This window comes from Lagopus leucura, unplaced genomic scaffold (assembly GCF_019238085.1).
Source record: "Lagopus leucura isolate 7727_CA_CO unplaced genomic scaffold, USGS_WTPT01 Super-Scaffold_100024, whole genome shotgun sequence".
Lineage (NCBI taxonomy): Eukaryota > Metazoa > Chordata > Aves > Galliformes > Phasianidae > Lagopus > Lagopus leucura.
The window spans coordinates 1,582,250-1,596,155 of NW_024962276.1; the positions used below are offsets into that span (position 1 = coordinate 1,582,250).

The 13,906-nt window shown below is 41.8% G+C and overlaps 1 protein-coding gene across 2 annotated transcripts in view; it reads right to left on the bottom strand.

The window, feature by feature from the left end:
* Nucleotides 1-13,906, bottom strand: part of AUTS2 (activator of transcription and developmental regulator AUTS2) — a 660,967-nt gene that overhangs the window by 301,318 nt on the left and 345,743 nt on the right. The gene's annotated exons all lie outside the window — the stretch shown is intronic.

The following is a 13,906-nucleotide window of genomic DNA, read 5'->3' on the forward strand; positions in this document are numbered from 1 at the left end:
AGTGGGAGACAGGATGACATGGCTGAACAGAAAAGGAGCCCCTGTGTTAACCCCTCAGGTACTGAATCAGCCATTACAGTGCAGATGGAATAAGCTCAGATACGTACACAGCAGCACGGTTTCCCCACATGCTGCTCCTGCTGTCAGCTCCACACAGGTATGCACAATGGCAGGGGTGCACGACGGCATCCACTTTGAAGGAGAACCTATGCTACCTGTGATTCAAGAGGAATAAATCATCAGTGCACAGCAAAAGGACAGGAGCTCAGGTGTGACTGAGAAATCTCAAACGAGTGCCTAAGCAAAGTGAATCCGGCCATTCCATTCCTTCTGCACCCTGAGTCTTTAACAAGCACCCTGTCCAAAAGCAGCCAAAGAAACGTATCTGCATTGTGACCTCCCTGCTTTAGCACATTACTGCAGGATGAGCCATGTGAACATAATTCAAGGCCTCTTTACACTTGCTGTGTTAGGAGATGGGGAATGGACTCAAGCAAATGCACTGAAGCCAGGAAGCTTATGAATCTGCCCAGAATGCAGGCACGTCTCAGTGCATTGCCAGTGCACAGCGCTTGGCTGTTCATGGCCAACTGCAACAAAAACCCTTATCAATCAGTGCAGTTTCTTTTGTCCTCTTTTCACCTTTGAGCCTCGCAGAAAAGGAAGGTCTGACACACACACTGCAGTTCTTCACAACACCACAATGGCTCTTCCTTCTGGCTTGAAGACTGATGCTGGATCCTTCTAATATCCATCAGGGTTTCCAAGAGGCTGCAGGCCCTCAAGGAGGAGGAGGGAAGTGCAAGTGTTTGAAGGTCCTGACACACATGCAGGTTTGTGGGACAGCCCCTCTGGACTGAACTGGGCCACAGCCAGGATGCAGAACAGATAAGCTTCCTCCAACTCACAGCAGCACGTGATGGTTGACCTCTCTTCCCTCTGCCATCAGCTCCTGCAGGGCTGGAGACTTCCTAGCACCTTCAGCCTAAGCAGATGCCAAGGAGCAAAGAAGCCTCTCCTGTTTACTTCTTCATCCTGAACAAAGGTAGATCCCCACATACATACAACACACGAATACCTTGAAAATATTAAATCATTTAAACAACTTTTGTGGAAAATGAACGTATCATTCTCCTTTTGTGCACGAAGACCTGAGCTGCAGAAGAGCTGAAGGCTCTATCTTAAAAAATAAATCAAAACCCATAATCTCTTGGTAGCTGAAGATGCAGGTAGGTCTCTTGGGAACTGCCCTGATATTCATGGTCCTTAATTGAAGTTTCCCATCCTTTTCTTACATCCATTTCAGCCACCAATGGGACAAGCAACATTTTTCTGAGAGAAAAGGAGTCGTTTTGTGTTTGACTTTGACTAAGCAACACCATGACACACAAATCTATACAGAAAGGACAGGTTCATGTTCTCAGCCCTGGCCTAACCAGACAGAAATTCTACTCCAACACCAGGTTTGTGACCACCTGTGCTTTGTAATTTAGTATTTTCGTTACCTGTGCAACCACTTACTCAAAGCTGCATTAAACCCCTTATTTAAAGCAGAATGGTCCCTCCTGATGGATTCACACAGCCGTCCTTCCCACGCTAACAACTGCACACACTGTCCTGCCCTATGTTACCATCACCAGGCCTTACAAACTTGCATTAGAGACAATCTCATCTTGAAATAAGCAATGAGATTGCACTGCACAACTTACGGAGAAGGATGAGAATTGTGCACAAGCATCTGTATGCTGACAATCTAGTAGAAGCTGGAGAACATGAAAACAAGGTTTATCAGATCCTTCTTTTCCATCAATAATACAGGTGAATGCCTGTTCTACATTGGCCACCAAAAGTCCCTTCCTTGAGAATGCAACCTCAACCAGACAGCAGGAGGAGGGAACAATTACAAGACCTGGAAGGTGACCAAACTGTGGACATCAGGCTTTGTCTCCAGCTTGGTTGCCATGGTTTGGCTGCAGGCATCTCCCTTTTATTCCACACTTAGAAATTGCTACGAGATCTTCAGATTGAAAGGTCCACTAAAAATGAAAAGTCCAACTGGCAGTTTTACTGACTAGCCTGACCCATAAATGAGGAGAGCTCACTGCACATCAGCTCATTGTTTCCTCTCATTTACACCAATCGTGCTACAGAATAAGGCTTCAGCGAGCAAAGAAACGCTCTGATAAATAAATAAAAAAGCTCTTTTGCATAGGCACAAATAAATGAATTGCAAAAAATTACTGTTTATATTTGAATGAATAAGGCTGATGCAAAATAAGTACCCAGAAAAGAGTACCGCCGCTTTAAATTCAGTGCCAACACCCAGGTTGCCAGCAATAGATGCCACTAACTCATTTTTGCACTTTAATGTTAAATTTCTTATGGGACCACATCACCTAATTAGAGGAATTGATAACTGCACTGTTCCATAATGAGGCCAATACATTTCAAAGTCATTAAAGATAACCAAGGCAATAAGTCTGTGTTTAAGCGGCGCTTCCTTAGATTTCACAGCCTGCATGTCGCTAGCATAGGAAAAAGCAATCCCTGCCTAGTCAACTGTAAATGCTGGGTTATTGGAATCTTTAAAACAGGCAGCAAGGAGAAAATTACATGGCCAAATCTCCTTTTTCCAGTTAATGAAGAATTAAGACTCCCATTTACCATATTAGAAGGTTCATCAGAGGTCTCTACTCTCCATAGCTTGTGTTTGACAGCAGTGTCAATTTATCTGAGTCAGAACGCAGAAGTGCATGGCAGTACGTCATTCATAACTGTCACATCTACTTATCTCTCTCATTGTCACACCGCTAACGAAATTCAGGCCGTGTTTTCCTGATCGTGGCCTCTTAAAGGGAAAAGGATCCCCTTACCTCATCACAGCAAACTGACCGAATCGTGGCTCTACAAATGCCCACGCTTACAGTAAGGGTAGCTCAAATAACCTTGAAGAACCAAAGAAGGGAAAAACAGTATTTCCCAAAGGCAGACTTCCTGCAAGACCATCCCTGGCTGCAGAAGTAAGAGACATTAGTTTTTGGTGACTGTTACTGGAGGGATGAATTTATTTGATATCCTACTTCATTTCTGCAAGATCTGTTCGGGTACGTTTGGCATCTGAGAAAGAGAAGTTGAGTGACTTTCAGTGAAGTCAATGGTCAAACTTCTGTTGGCTTCAAAAGCACAGGATAGAGTTCTGTAACTGCAACAGATGAGAAGAATCCCATAATATTAACGTTACAGCATTTGTTGTCTTGGCTGAAGGGGAATATGAGCCATTGATCAAAACTGTCTTAAAAACCATCTTGAGGTATAAGAAAATGGGAAGGTCAAAAATTCTACAAATCAAAGCACCAGCTCAGTAACATAAAAAGAAACAAGTACTTCAGGCACAACTGGGAACGTAAGTTGGTACTTAAATACTAAGAAAAAACCTGTAGCTGCCTTAAAACCTTAGAGGTTAAGCAGGCACAGTTTGATATGTGGAATTCAGCTACTGGGTTTTATGAACATGGAAACCAGGCTGCAGCCAGCGCTGGAAAAATTCACTGCCATGTGTTTAACTGTGAATACATGCATCCTGTTCTGAAGAAAGCTATCGTCCCCAGTCGGACTCTACAAATAAAATTGGAAAGTGGATTTGCCCCATAACATCAGTTCTTAAGAAATGAACAGCAGGGTTCAGGTGCTAAGGAATGGAAGAGTCTAAGATACAGCGGAAGAAGCTCATGGTAAATACAAGAAGCAGCTTCTCTTCTGAGAAAACTTTTTCACAGTATTTCAGGAGAGGGTTGTGGCTTGTTGGTTTTTTTTTTCCACTAGAGCTAACATAATAGAGCAGAACGAAAACGGTGCCCAATTGGATCAAATTACTGGTGAAACAATGCAAGTGAATGTGCTCTTAGGTCTGCAGTTCGGAAAACTTCAAGAACTAAAATAAATTGCATGACCCCCTGGTAACTTCCACTAGAACTTATGGGTACAAATTGTTTGCCTCAAGCTGGGTGAAATATACATTCAAATTCAGGCTCTTGAAGGAAATTATTAAGTAGAGCCATATTAGCTTTCTCTGAAGCATACTCGTTTTCTATATTGCCACTGTATAGACCAATTATGTTACCTTTCCATGCTGAGAAATGATTGTTCTGCTAACACAGTTCTGGTAAAAATCAAAAGCACTACATTTTTAACCTTGGGGGATTTTTGTTATTGCTGCTCCCTTGCTAGTTCCTTCAAATGGAAAACATCTTCCATTAATCTAAATGCAAAATTTGTTCAGCTTTCTAAAGTTACTTGAAAAATGTTAAGCACAAAGCAATAAACTTTTTATGCTCTTAAGACCACTAATGCTTTGAGCTTCATATTCATTTTGAAGAAATGAACATTTTATGGTTCACAGAGGAATAGCTACATGAATAATATCTGAGATTATAATGCATCTAGCAGAAAAAAAGATTAAGTTTATGTAAACTATTTAATCAGACGTGAAATTTTCTCTAGAGGATAAAAAATTCTGACCTTATTTAAGTTTATTTAAAAAAAAAAAAATACCAATATCACATTTCCATCAAGGGAACCCACTGATTTCCCCATTTATGTTGTATAAATATTCATCAGAATTGATGGCTAACTGGATACCACGGGTCCCTACAAAGCAAAAGTAACTTCAGAGGTGTACCACATCCCTTTGGTCATGCCAAAGAAGATATTTTATATCAACAGCACTGAAAGGGTTGATACCAAGAGCCCATCATGGCCCTGGCAGTGATCAACAGGTACATCACAAGCTACATCACAAGAATCACAGAACTGTAGATTGGCTTGTGTTGGAAGGGACCTCAAGGATCGACAACTTGTAACCCCCCCCCTTCCTTCCCCCATGCAGGGCCACCAACCTCCAAATTTAACACTAGACCAGGCTGCCCAGGGCTCCATCACACCTTGAACAGGGACAATGCATCCACAGCCTCTCTGGGCAGCTGTTCCAGCACCTCACCACTCTCTTGGTAAAGCTCTTCAGCTGAGAAGCTCCAATTCACACTTATAACTCTCTTTCACCTGTTTTAGTACTAGTGCCCAGTGAAGGAGCTTGCTGTACCCTCACACTGGCAGTAAATCTTCCTCAGATTTAGTGAATCAGGTAGTCCATCCCAGTGGACGGACTGTTAGACCAAAGTTTCAAGTTTACCAATGTTTCGTAAGCAATGAATTTATTAAATAAACGCAAAGGTGCAGATATTTTAAATGATCAACTGAAATGGATCATATGTAAGCTCAAGCAATTCTACAAGAGTTACATGATTTGTTCCCGATAAACCATACCTGAATTTGGCCCTCATTTCTGCTGATATCCAAAGTAAAGTTTTTGAGCTGTTTCAAATTAAATTAAGAAAATACTGGCATCCTAATTGTCAGCCCAGGTGCATTTATTTTTCTATTAAAAGCAGAAAATGAAGGAGCTTTTGTAAGCACAATATTTTATGATCCCACTATGGGTTTTGCATTCCATAAAGCACAGTAATGAAAAATCCTCATGCAGAAGAATGTAGAAAAAATCAACAGGCTGGATGCAAAACAGTAATTCAGCTTAAACAACAACATGATTATGAATAACCTATTTCCAAGCATTACCATTTGGACATGGTTTGCAGAACAAATGATATCTGAGCTAAGGCTAAGTGTGATGTGATTCTTTTTAACCTATACTTGAAAGCACCAGGATATAAACTGTCATACCAAACTGGTTTTGGGATCTTCTGATTTTAAAGCAGATGTGAACTACTGGATATTCAACCCTTTCTCGCTGTCTTAATTGCAGCACATTACCTGTTTGAGTCCAAGAGATGAACAGGAGATACTCTTTACTCTCCTCCCCTTACGGATACGCAGCACCCTGTGGAAATCTACCCTTTCCTTTCTCATAGTATTCAGTTCTCACAACAAAGAACTTGATTGTAAGTCAAACGTAAGCTCAAATGCTTTCTCCAGCTTTGGTGGCAACCTGGACTCCTCCCATAGGGAAAAGTAAAAAATGCAGGTGAGCTCTTCTTTCTCTGGGAGTCCCTCCTCCCTTCTATAATATAAGAAAGTCAATGGGTTATTTTCAGCAGGGAGATAGCATGTCTCACTTGACAATCTCCTGGCAAGACTAACAGCCAAATCCTTGAGGTGTGGTGATACACAGACTTGTACCTGTAAAAGGCTTGCAGATGTTGTCCTGTTGTTAAGAGTCAGAGCTGTCTACAAAATGGCACTGCACTAGTGAGAAGACGACAGAACAACAACAGCAAAAAAACCACTTAGAATGACAAATCCATAAATGTAATTTTGAAGATCTTAAAAGCAGAAAGGTAATGAACACACTGTGGGGTGCTCGCAAACTTTGAGGGATGAGTAGAAGGGAAAACAGAAATACATTTTTCAAGGAATTTGCCAGAAAATTTGGCGTACCATTTGGAAGCTGTTTGAAACCCTTTTCCATTCCGTGACCCTACAGGAGAGCTCCTGCCGTGCCACTCACACCGCACAAAACCTCGGCCATTTTGCTCAAACTCTCGACTATACAAAATGGCTACAGCAGGCGGCATCTGCCACGGAATGATTGGTATTAGGCATAACTCATTATTCTGACAAGAATCTGGCATGCAAGCAGGCGTTCTGGCATGAGAATCGATGAGATAAGGATTTGGCATGACCGCCGGTAGGATATGAATTAAGCTCAGTGTCAACACAACGCACATGGTTTCCTCTCCATGGACATGCCAAATCCTTGACACTATAATGAGTTATGCATGATGCCAATCACTGATTGTCATTTCAATTGCACATCTCTTTTCTGATGCCATCAACCTGCAACGCGATCCAAACTTTGCTGTGAGCTCTGGTGGGGGTGACTGCACGTGTAGGGGACAGATCCCCACAACCATCTCACGGCTGTGGGAAGCAGAAGAACCCACTGCACAGCTCTGGGGTACACATTTACACAACAGCACTGACAGCACCATGTGTCCGAGTCTAACAAAACAAATCGCCTGAGAAGATCATCAACTCGATGCTTGACAACACCTAAAACTCCGCACACAAGGATGTGGAGAAGCTGATGATTGTCTCTGAGAAAAATGGAAGGGTAAACAGATCTAGGGTGTCTGGAAAGCAAGCTGGGCTATACTTCATCTTGCTGCATCCGTGACACAAGGATCTAAAGTAAGTGACAGCAGACAGAGATGTCTCTAATATGTGAGGTTGCTTCCAGATTTATTAAAGACAAACAAATGCAAAAAGCCCCTCAGTAAGAAAAGGCCATACATATTAATAAAATACAGAATGTGCTGCATGAAGGCTCAGATCTGGCAGTCACTCACTCTTGACAGTTAAGATTATTTAACTCAAAGGTTTGGTGAAAGCAGTTCTACCCAAGTTGGGCTTTTACTGCAATTTACATAAGCAGAAGAATAAAATGTATTTTTTCTTAATGGCAGTGGAGGACTTCCAAATAATCTCCTTCCTCTTTCTGTCTCCTCAAAAGAAGCGTGTAGATTTTTGAAAAGATTTTATCTGGTTTTGAAACCTCAGTTCTTCTCTAAAGTTAAACTGAACCTGACAAAAGCTTAGAACAGCGTAATAGTCAGAATTTGAAAGGCAAACCATTGCTGTCACATAAAACACTGATTTAACTATGCTTAATCTTATGAAAGGACTTGTATGGCTTAAATGGACCACGATGGAAAATTGAGCCTTCTGCCTTTTAATTAAGTATCAAAGGTTGATACTCTCTGAATGGCAAAAGCATCTGTTAAATGCATGGTGACCTACATGGCCAAAGTTTATGGGTCTCAACTCAGTTCCCAATGGAGCTGACCTTATACATCAGAAAAAGCCACCAGCAATCTCAGCCAAGGTGCCAAGAGCTAAACAGAGCCCGATCCCTCCATGGCGCCCATGGGGACAAAGAACAAAGCCTGCCCATCCTTGGCCCTTTTTTTTTCTGGAGCCTTGCATCCGCAGGATAGTCGTTATGCCACCTTTCCTCAGTAGCTAATTAATAGTGAAAATAGAACAAGAACGACAAGAGAGAGCAAAAATAATGGATAAACAAACTTTTCCCTGGTGACATTCCCTGCTGCTCTGTTTTAGCATTCCCTCCTCATTGCTGCCCTCAGATCAGCCGCTCCCACACGCCCTTCCTCAACCTCTGCAGTTGCTGTTGCTCGGTGCAGCTACAGCATCAACATTGTCAAACAATTCTGCAATGACACTGTGTCTCAGACAATGTTCCGCCACCACCAACAAGTAGTGAGTAACCTGTGCTGACAACGCATTACAGCCTTGCCATAACCAATCACTGTCTGACTGAAGCAAAATGGCAGCTAAATTACAACAGAATCTAGAACAGCATGTTTATTAAATTGGCGTAGCAGGCTGCTAAACAAAACAAAACAGAAGCGAGGATACTGGCAACGTGAGTCAGAGCTGCAACCCAGCAGCAAATGGAATGCCTGCATGCTAGATGAGATCTGGCAAAAGATCGGGTTTTAATTTTGTGTTTAAAATTTCAATTAAAAGCACGCGGCAACAAGAAAGTGATTTAGCAGAAAATGATTGAGTAGAAAGAAATTTCAAAAAGAACCCCAAATGTGATAAAACACAGAGATTATAAAAGGGCTGTATTTGACCTGTCAACATGAGAAAGTCCCAGAGTTTTTATTAAAAAGGGGCAGTGGGAAAGACAACCTGCTGTTTAGGGAAGCTGTATATTTAATTTTAGTGCCTATAATGGCATAGCCCATGACTATAAGGTATTATTTAAGATCTATCATGCTATTTCCTTGGAGGATATCTCTCTGCACTTTCACAGTGTGCTGCAGTTTGATAGTCTCTGTACAATTTAAGTATTGTTTACTGATTATTATTGAGCATGGGACAAAATTTGCCCTCTCTGGACCAATAAATATATGCTTTATACACAGAGCAGCGAGATGCTTCAGCTGCTGCTTGCCATAATACGATGTGCTGAACATATAGTTTAAGAAAACAAAAACAAAACAACCAACCAGAGTCACAAGATTATTAACATAACATCCTGCAAATCTAATTAAAGTCAAATAGGTAATACCCTCATCAAAATCCAAATGTTCTTTACAGAAACATCAAGGAAGAAGGGGCATACAGGGGACGATACCACAAAGGTAATCAGAATTCATCTTCTGGGACTCATAGCCTATTACTCAAAGCTCATTATCAGTACTCCGTGTAGTAAAAGCAACACCTAGAGACCACATCATTAGCTTTCTACACATGCATTACCCTACAGTTTGAGAACTGTAACAAAAAGCCCCACCAATACACGAGAGATTATTTTTTTTTGTTGTTCTACGTGATTTAAGCCAGTTGAAGTTTTACACAATATGCCATTAAACAAAATGCTGTGAAATACCATCAAAATCTTGTACAAATGATTGTAGCACAGTAATGAGTGTGGCCTAGCTATTATAATACTCTGACACCTAGATACTGTCTGTAAAACGCTTCTTTAATAATACAGCCAAGATTTCTTCCTTTGTCCCTTTTGGATTTCTCTTCTTTGTCTGCTGATCAATCCCTCTGTCAACTGGCAAAACATAATTCATTAAGTGACTAAACATAACTGACTGCTATGAAACACATCATCTAATTCATTGAAGGAGAACGCTATTTCCTCCCCACGATAACTGGCCGAAATGAAGGCAAGGAAAGCCCAGCCTAGAGGGAGAGCAGGCATGAAAACAGAAATGGTCACCTTGAGTTTCACATCCTGCATCCATAGAAATATTCTCACAGCAAAAAGAAGCTGAAAAAAACCAGCTAGTGTAGTATTCAAGGCAAAACCAATACATCTTACATTAAAATAAGATTACAGAAACGGGTGCACTAAATTGTCAAAATCTAATTCCAACCAATAAAGAAAAAAAAAAAAAACATTCCAGATTCAACTGCACTTTTCCTCTGTTACTGTGAAAATGACAAGGAGGAAACAACTACTGAGAAAACAGGGGTAGCTGCAAGATGGGAAAGAAGGAAGTGGTTAACATCACCATCATGCTCCATTCTATTTCTCTCAGCACCCACCTTGCAGTATAAAAACCCATAATCCTGTCTACTACTTTCTGTCGTCAGAGGCAGTGACGTTAACTAACGCCTAAAGCCCAGTGTTTCTACACATCTCAACAGATGCAGACACGGTGCAATGGAATGGCAGGTCAGCCTGCAACCAGCATCAGAGTCGGAAGCCAAAGCCAAGAACTTGCAATACCAAAAGTTGTATTTGTTGTTATATGTCAAGATGTTGTTATATCCCAGGATGACAGGATCTGGTAAGAAACAGGAGTCAAAAGCCCAAGACTTCTCTTAGGATGTAGCCTAGTCATTGTATTATTATTTTAAAGGGGGGTAAAACTCTCAACTAGGGAAAATAAATGGTATGATGCATTCTTTCCGTTGATAACTGAGCAAAGTGTTGGGGTTCATATGTCAGGGCATGTTCTTTCACCATTAGTGACAAAGAGAGACATTCTGGCCCCTAACTTTCATTTGCATAACTTTCTTTTGCACACCAGAGGCTGGGCAGTGTGCTGCCCTCAGCAGCTTCCTCCCTTGGCCACACCAGTCTGCACTCTGCAACCTTTATCCATCTACCTGGAAATTGAGCCCAAGATGATAAATTCTCTGCTTATCGGGCTGCATATGGTTTCCCAGGTCATTCCTTCAAATGGAATTCCCAAAGGAAACAAGAAAGGCCTCAAGAAAGGATCATTAACCTAATAGCTACATCAATGAAATGTTATCTGTTGCTAACTTTCAGCTAAAGAAAGGTCCTCATGTGTGGTGGAAGTCACCTAATCAGCAACTTGATCGTGCTTGAATCTGCTAATGTCTAATTGAAGAATCATGCTTCAGAGGATACGAGGCAGAATCTGAGCATCACAGATAAACCTGAAGTTCACTGAAGCAAAAGACAGCTGCTTTCCTGAATCCAGAGTGTCCTTCTAACCCAGACTGCAAACAAAAGGTGAATTAAATTAAGGCACTGCATTTAAGAAGTCCTATCTTGCTTCTTGGTGGGATTGCCCCGAGCTTTTTACACAACAGGCAAAGTCCTGAGACATCCACAGCAGACAACAGCTTGGGATTTCATGTTTTCTCAGCACCCCAATGCCACGTTGTCTATGTCTAGCCTGGTTGCAAAGAGTCCCACTATCTTTCAGAGGTGTGTACACTTCAGACACTGTAGTTTGGCCATTAGTGCTGATGCATCTGGTTGACCCTAAAGTAGGTCAGCATGTGGAAATTCCACTCAGCAGGGAGCTCTGACATTTCAGTGCGTCTCCTTCCTTCCCACATTGGAAATAGTAATCTTACCTGTGAAAGGAACTTCATTTTAACAAAGGCAAATGACAAAGCTGAAGGCCAATTATCATTTATATAATCTTTCAATAAAGGCGTAGATCAAATCATTTCCTTCCAGTTCCCTTCCTGATCCACTGAGTTTGATCAAATCACCCTTTCCAATAGGGAAAATACATCAAAAAGTTGACCAACTCTCCCCATTACCTCAGTGCAGAGATGCGATATGACGTGCAAATGGTAAATAGATCCAGCTTCCCACAACCTCAAACATCTGCTCTACACGCCGTGAATTTCTCCTTGCTCTACTGGAAATACCTGCAACTGACCTGCAGCCTGTAGTCAAATCAAGAACATACCAGAAGGGAAACGGAGCTCTGCATCGTGTTTTTTCTCCTTGCCTATCAACTCTCCCCCGCCCCCAACTTCTTACCAAAGAGTTGCACTTTTGTACTTTGGGGCCTCTTATTTTAATTTATGCAACAGCTTAAAACATTTTGTTAGGGCTGAGTGAGACCATCTGTGCAAGAAATAAAAGATGCCTAAGGGTAAAATAGGCAAGAGCAGTAATGCTGAATACGTGGAAGGCAATCGACTGCCTATGGATTTTGTATCTACCGCTGTGACCTTTCAAACGATGGAATACAGTCAAGGGTAATTTCCATGTAACGTCTGCTCCAGAAAGAAAAACTAATCCAGAAGAGTATTACTGCTTTCCAGAAAACTGGATACCCGCAGTTGCCTGTCACTGCTCAATGCCTCCATACAATTTAGCATGACATTTGCATAACATTATAGAAAATCTCCTTCATTATGTCCTACAAGAAGATCTGCCAGCATTTGTTTTCTTGAGGTGAGCAGGGACTCAAGTTGATTCCGAAACATAAACTTTTTGTCAAGGATGGCAACGTTGCTCTTTAAAATGATGGATCACTTCCTACAACCCTTAAATTACCATTACAAAGCCCTGACCTTGTGTGCATTACGTATTCCCTGAAGATGTTAGGGAATATTTTACGAGTTGTTTCATTTTGCTGTCTTCTTTCTGATTACCTTTGGGGCTTATTAAGAAAAGTCTTTTTTTTTCTCCCTGTTTTTTTTTTGTTTTGTTTTGTTTTGTTATTTTTTAAACTTAGTGTGGCCCAGGACTAAGAGGGGAAAAAACCCTCAGTGGGGGTTGAAATATATTTAAGCTCAAAGATGAAAGAGTTTTATTTACAGAAAACAGTTTCAAGGAAAGTAGTGAGTGCTTTTGTCTAGGGAACTTCTTCCCCTCTTTGGAGCAATTATGTGTAAGAACGCGGATGGGAAGTTTTGTCTCACTGGCGACCTTATATTCTGGAAAAGAAAAATTAGCTCCAAGATGACTAGTGACAACCAGCCAAGCCTATCAGCAGAGTATGCTGGTCTTTGAAGGCTGAGGGCATGAAGGTACATGGGAAAGCTCTGAAGAGGGAACTGTTCCGGCCAGTAAAAGGACATACCTGCAATCAGTATCAGAAACCTTTATAAAAGGCACTGATGGAAAAAAAGTTGCTTGCTATTTAACAGGGGTCAGCTCTCCTTGCAGGCAGAAGATGATCTGAAAAAAGAATAATGGACCATCATAGGAATACATAATTCCAGAGAAGTTAGAAAGCGATTTTTGGGTTTCTGATATTCCCATTTCCATGCAAATATGATGATCACCAAAATTTTTCTTCACCTTTCTTTTCTATCCTCTTTAGAAGCGTCCAGAATTACGAGGCAGAAAGAACCCAAGCTGGTGCTGGAATATATTCCTGCAACCCTGACACTCTGCATTACAAAACAGCTTAGAATAGGAAGAATGCTCCCATCAGGTATTGCAGGATCACTGCTTCACCCCAAGCCACAGCTCAGCAGTCGATGTACATGCAGTGGCACAGTGGGACGCCTGGTGCTGCTGTCATCTGGCTCTTTCCCCTCAGCTGGAGACACGCAGCCTCAGAATGTAATGACTTGTTGCAGTAGAGGTGCAAATAGATTGCTAACTTTGCAGTTCACAGGGAGTTTTGATTGCTTCCTGTGCGAGTCCTCCCTCCACAGTAACCTGTGCCTTCGACACTGTGGTTATTAAATGTGGGCAGTTCAAGGAGGAAAAAAAAGAAAGAAAAAGTAATTTTTGAGCAACTGCATGGCTTCGTTCCTCACAAAAACGAAAGACAAAAGTAATCTGCAGTAGTTTAGGCAACAACAGGTCTGTGGACCGGATTGCCCTGAAAGCTGACAGTGAGCTCAGAAGTCAGTGGTCTGCACCTGGCCAAGGTCAACTGTTACTCCTATAGAATCACAGGACTATAGAATGGCCTGGGTTGAAAAGCACCACAATGACCATCTCGTTTCAACCCCCTGCTGTATGCAGGGTCACCAACCAGCAGACCAGGCTGCCCAGAGCCACATCCAGCCTGGCCTTGAATGCCTCCAGGATGGGGCATCCACAGCCTCCTTGGGCAGCTGCTCTCCCAGTCACAATTTCAGATTTCCTACTGGCCAATTGCACACCTCC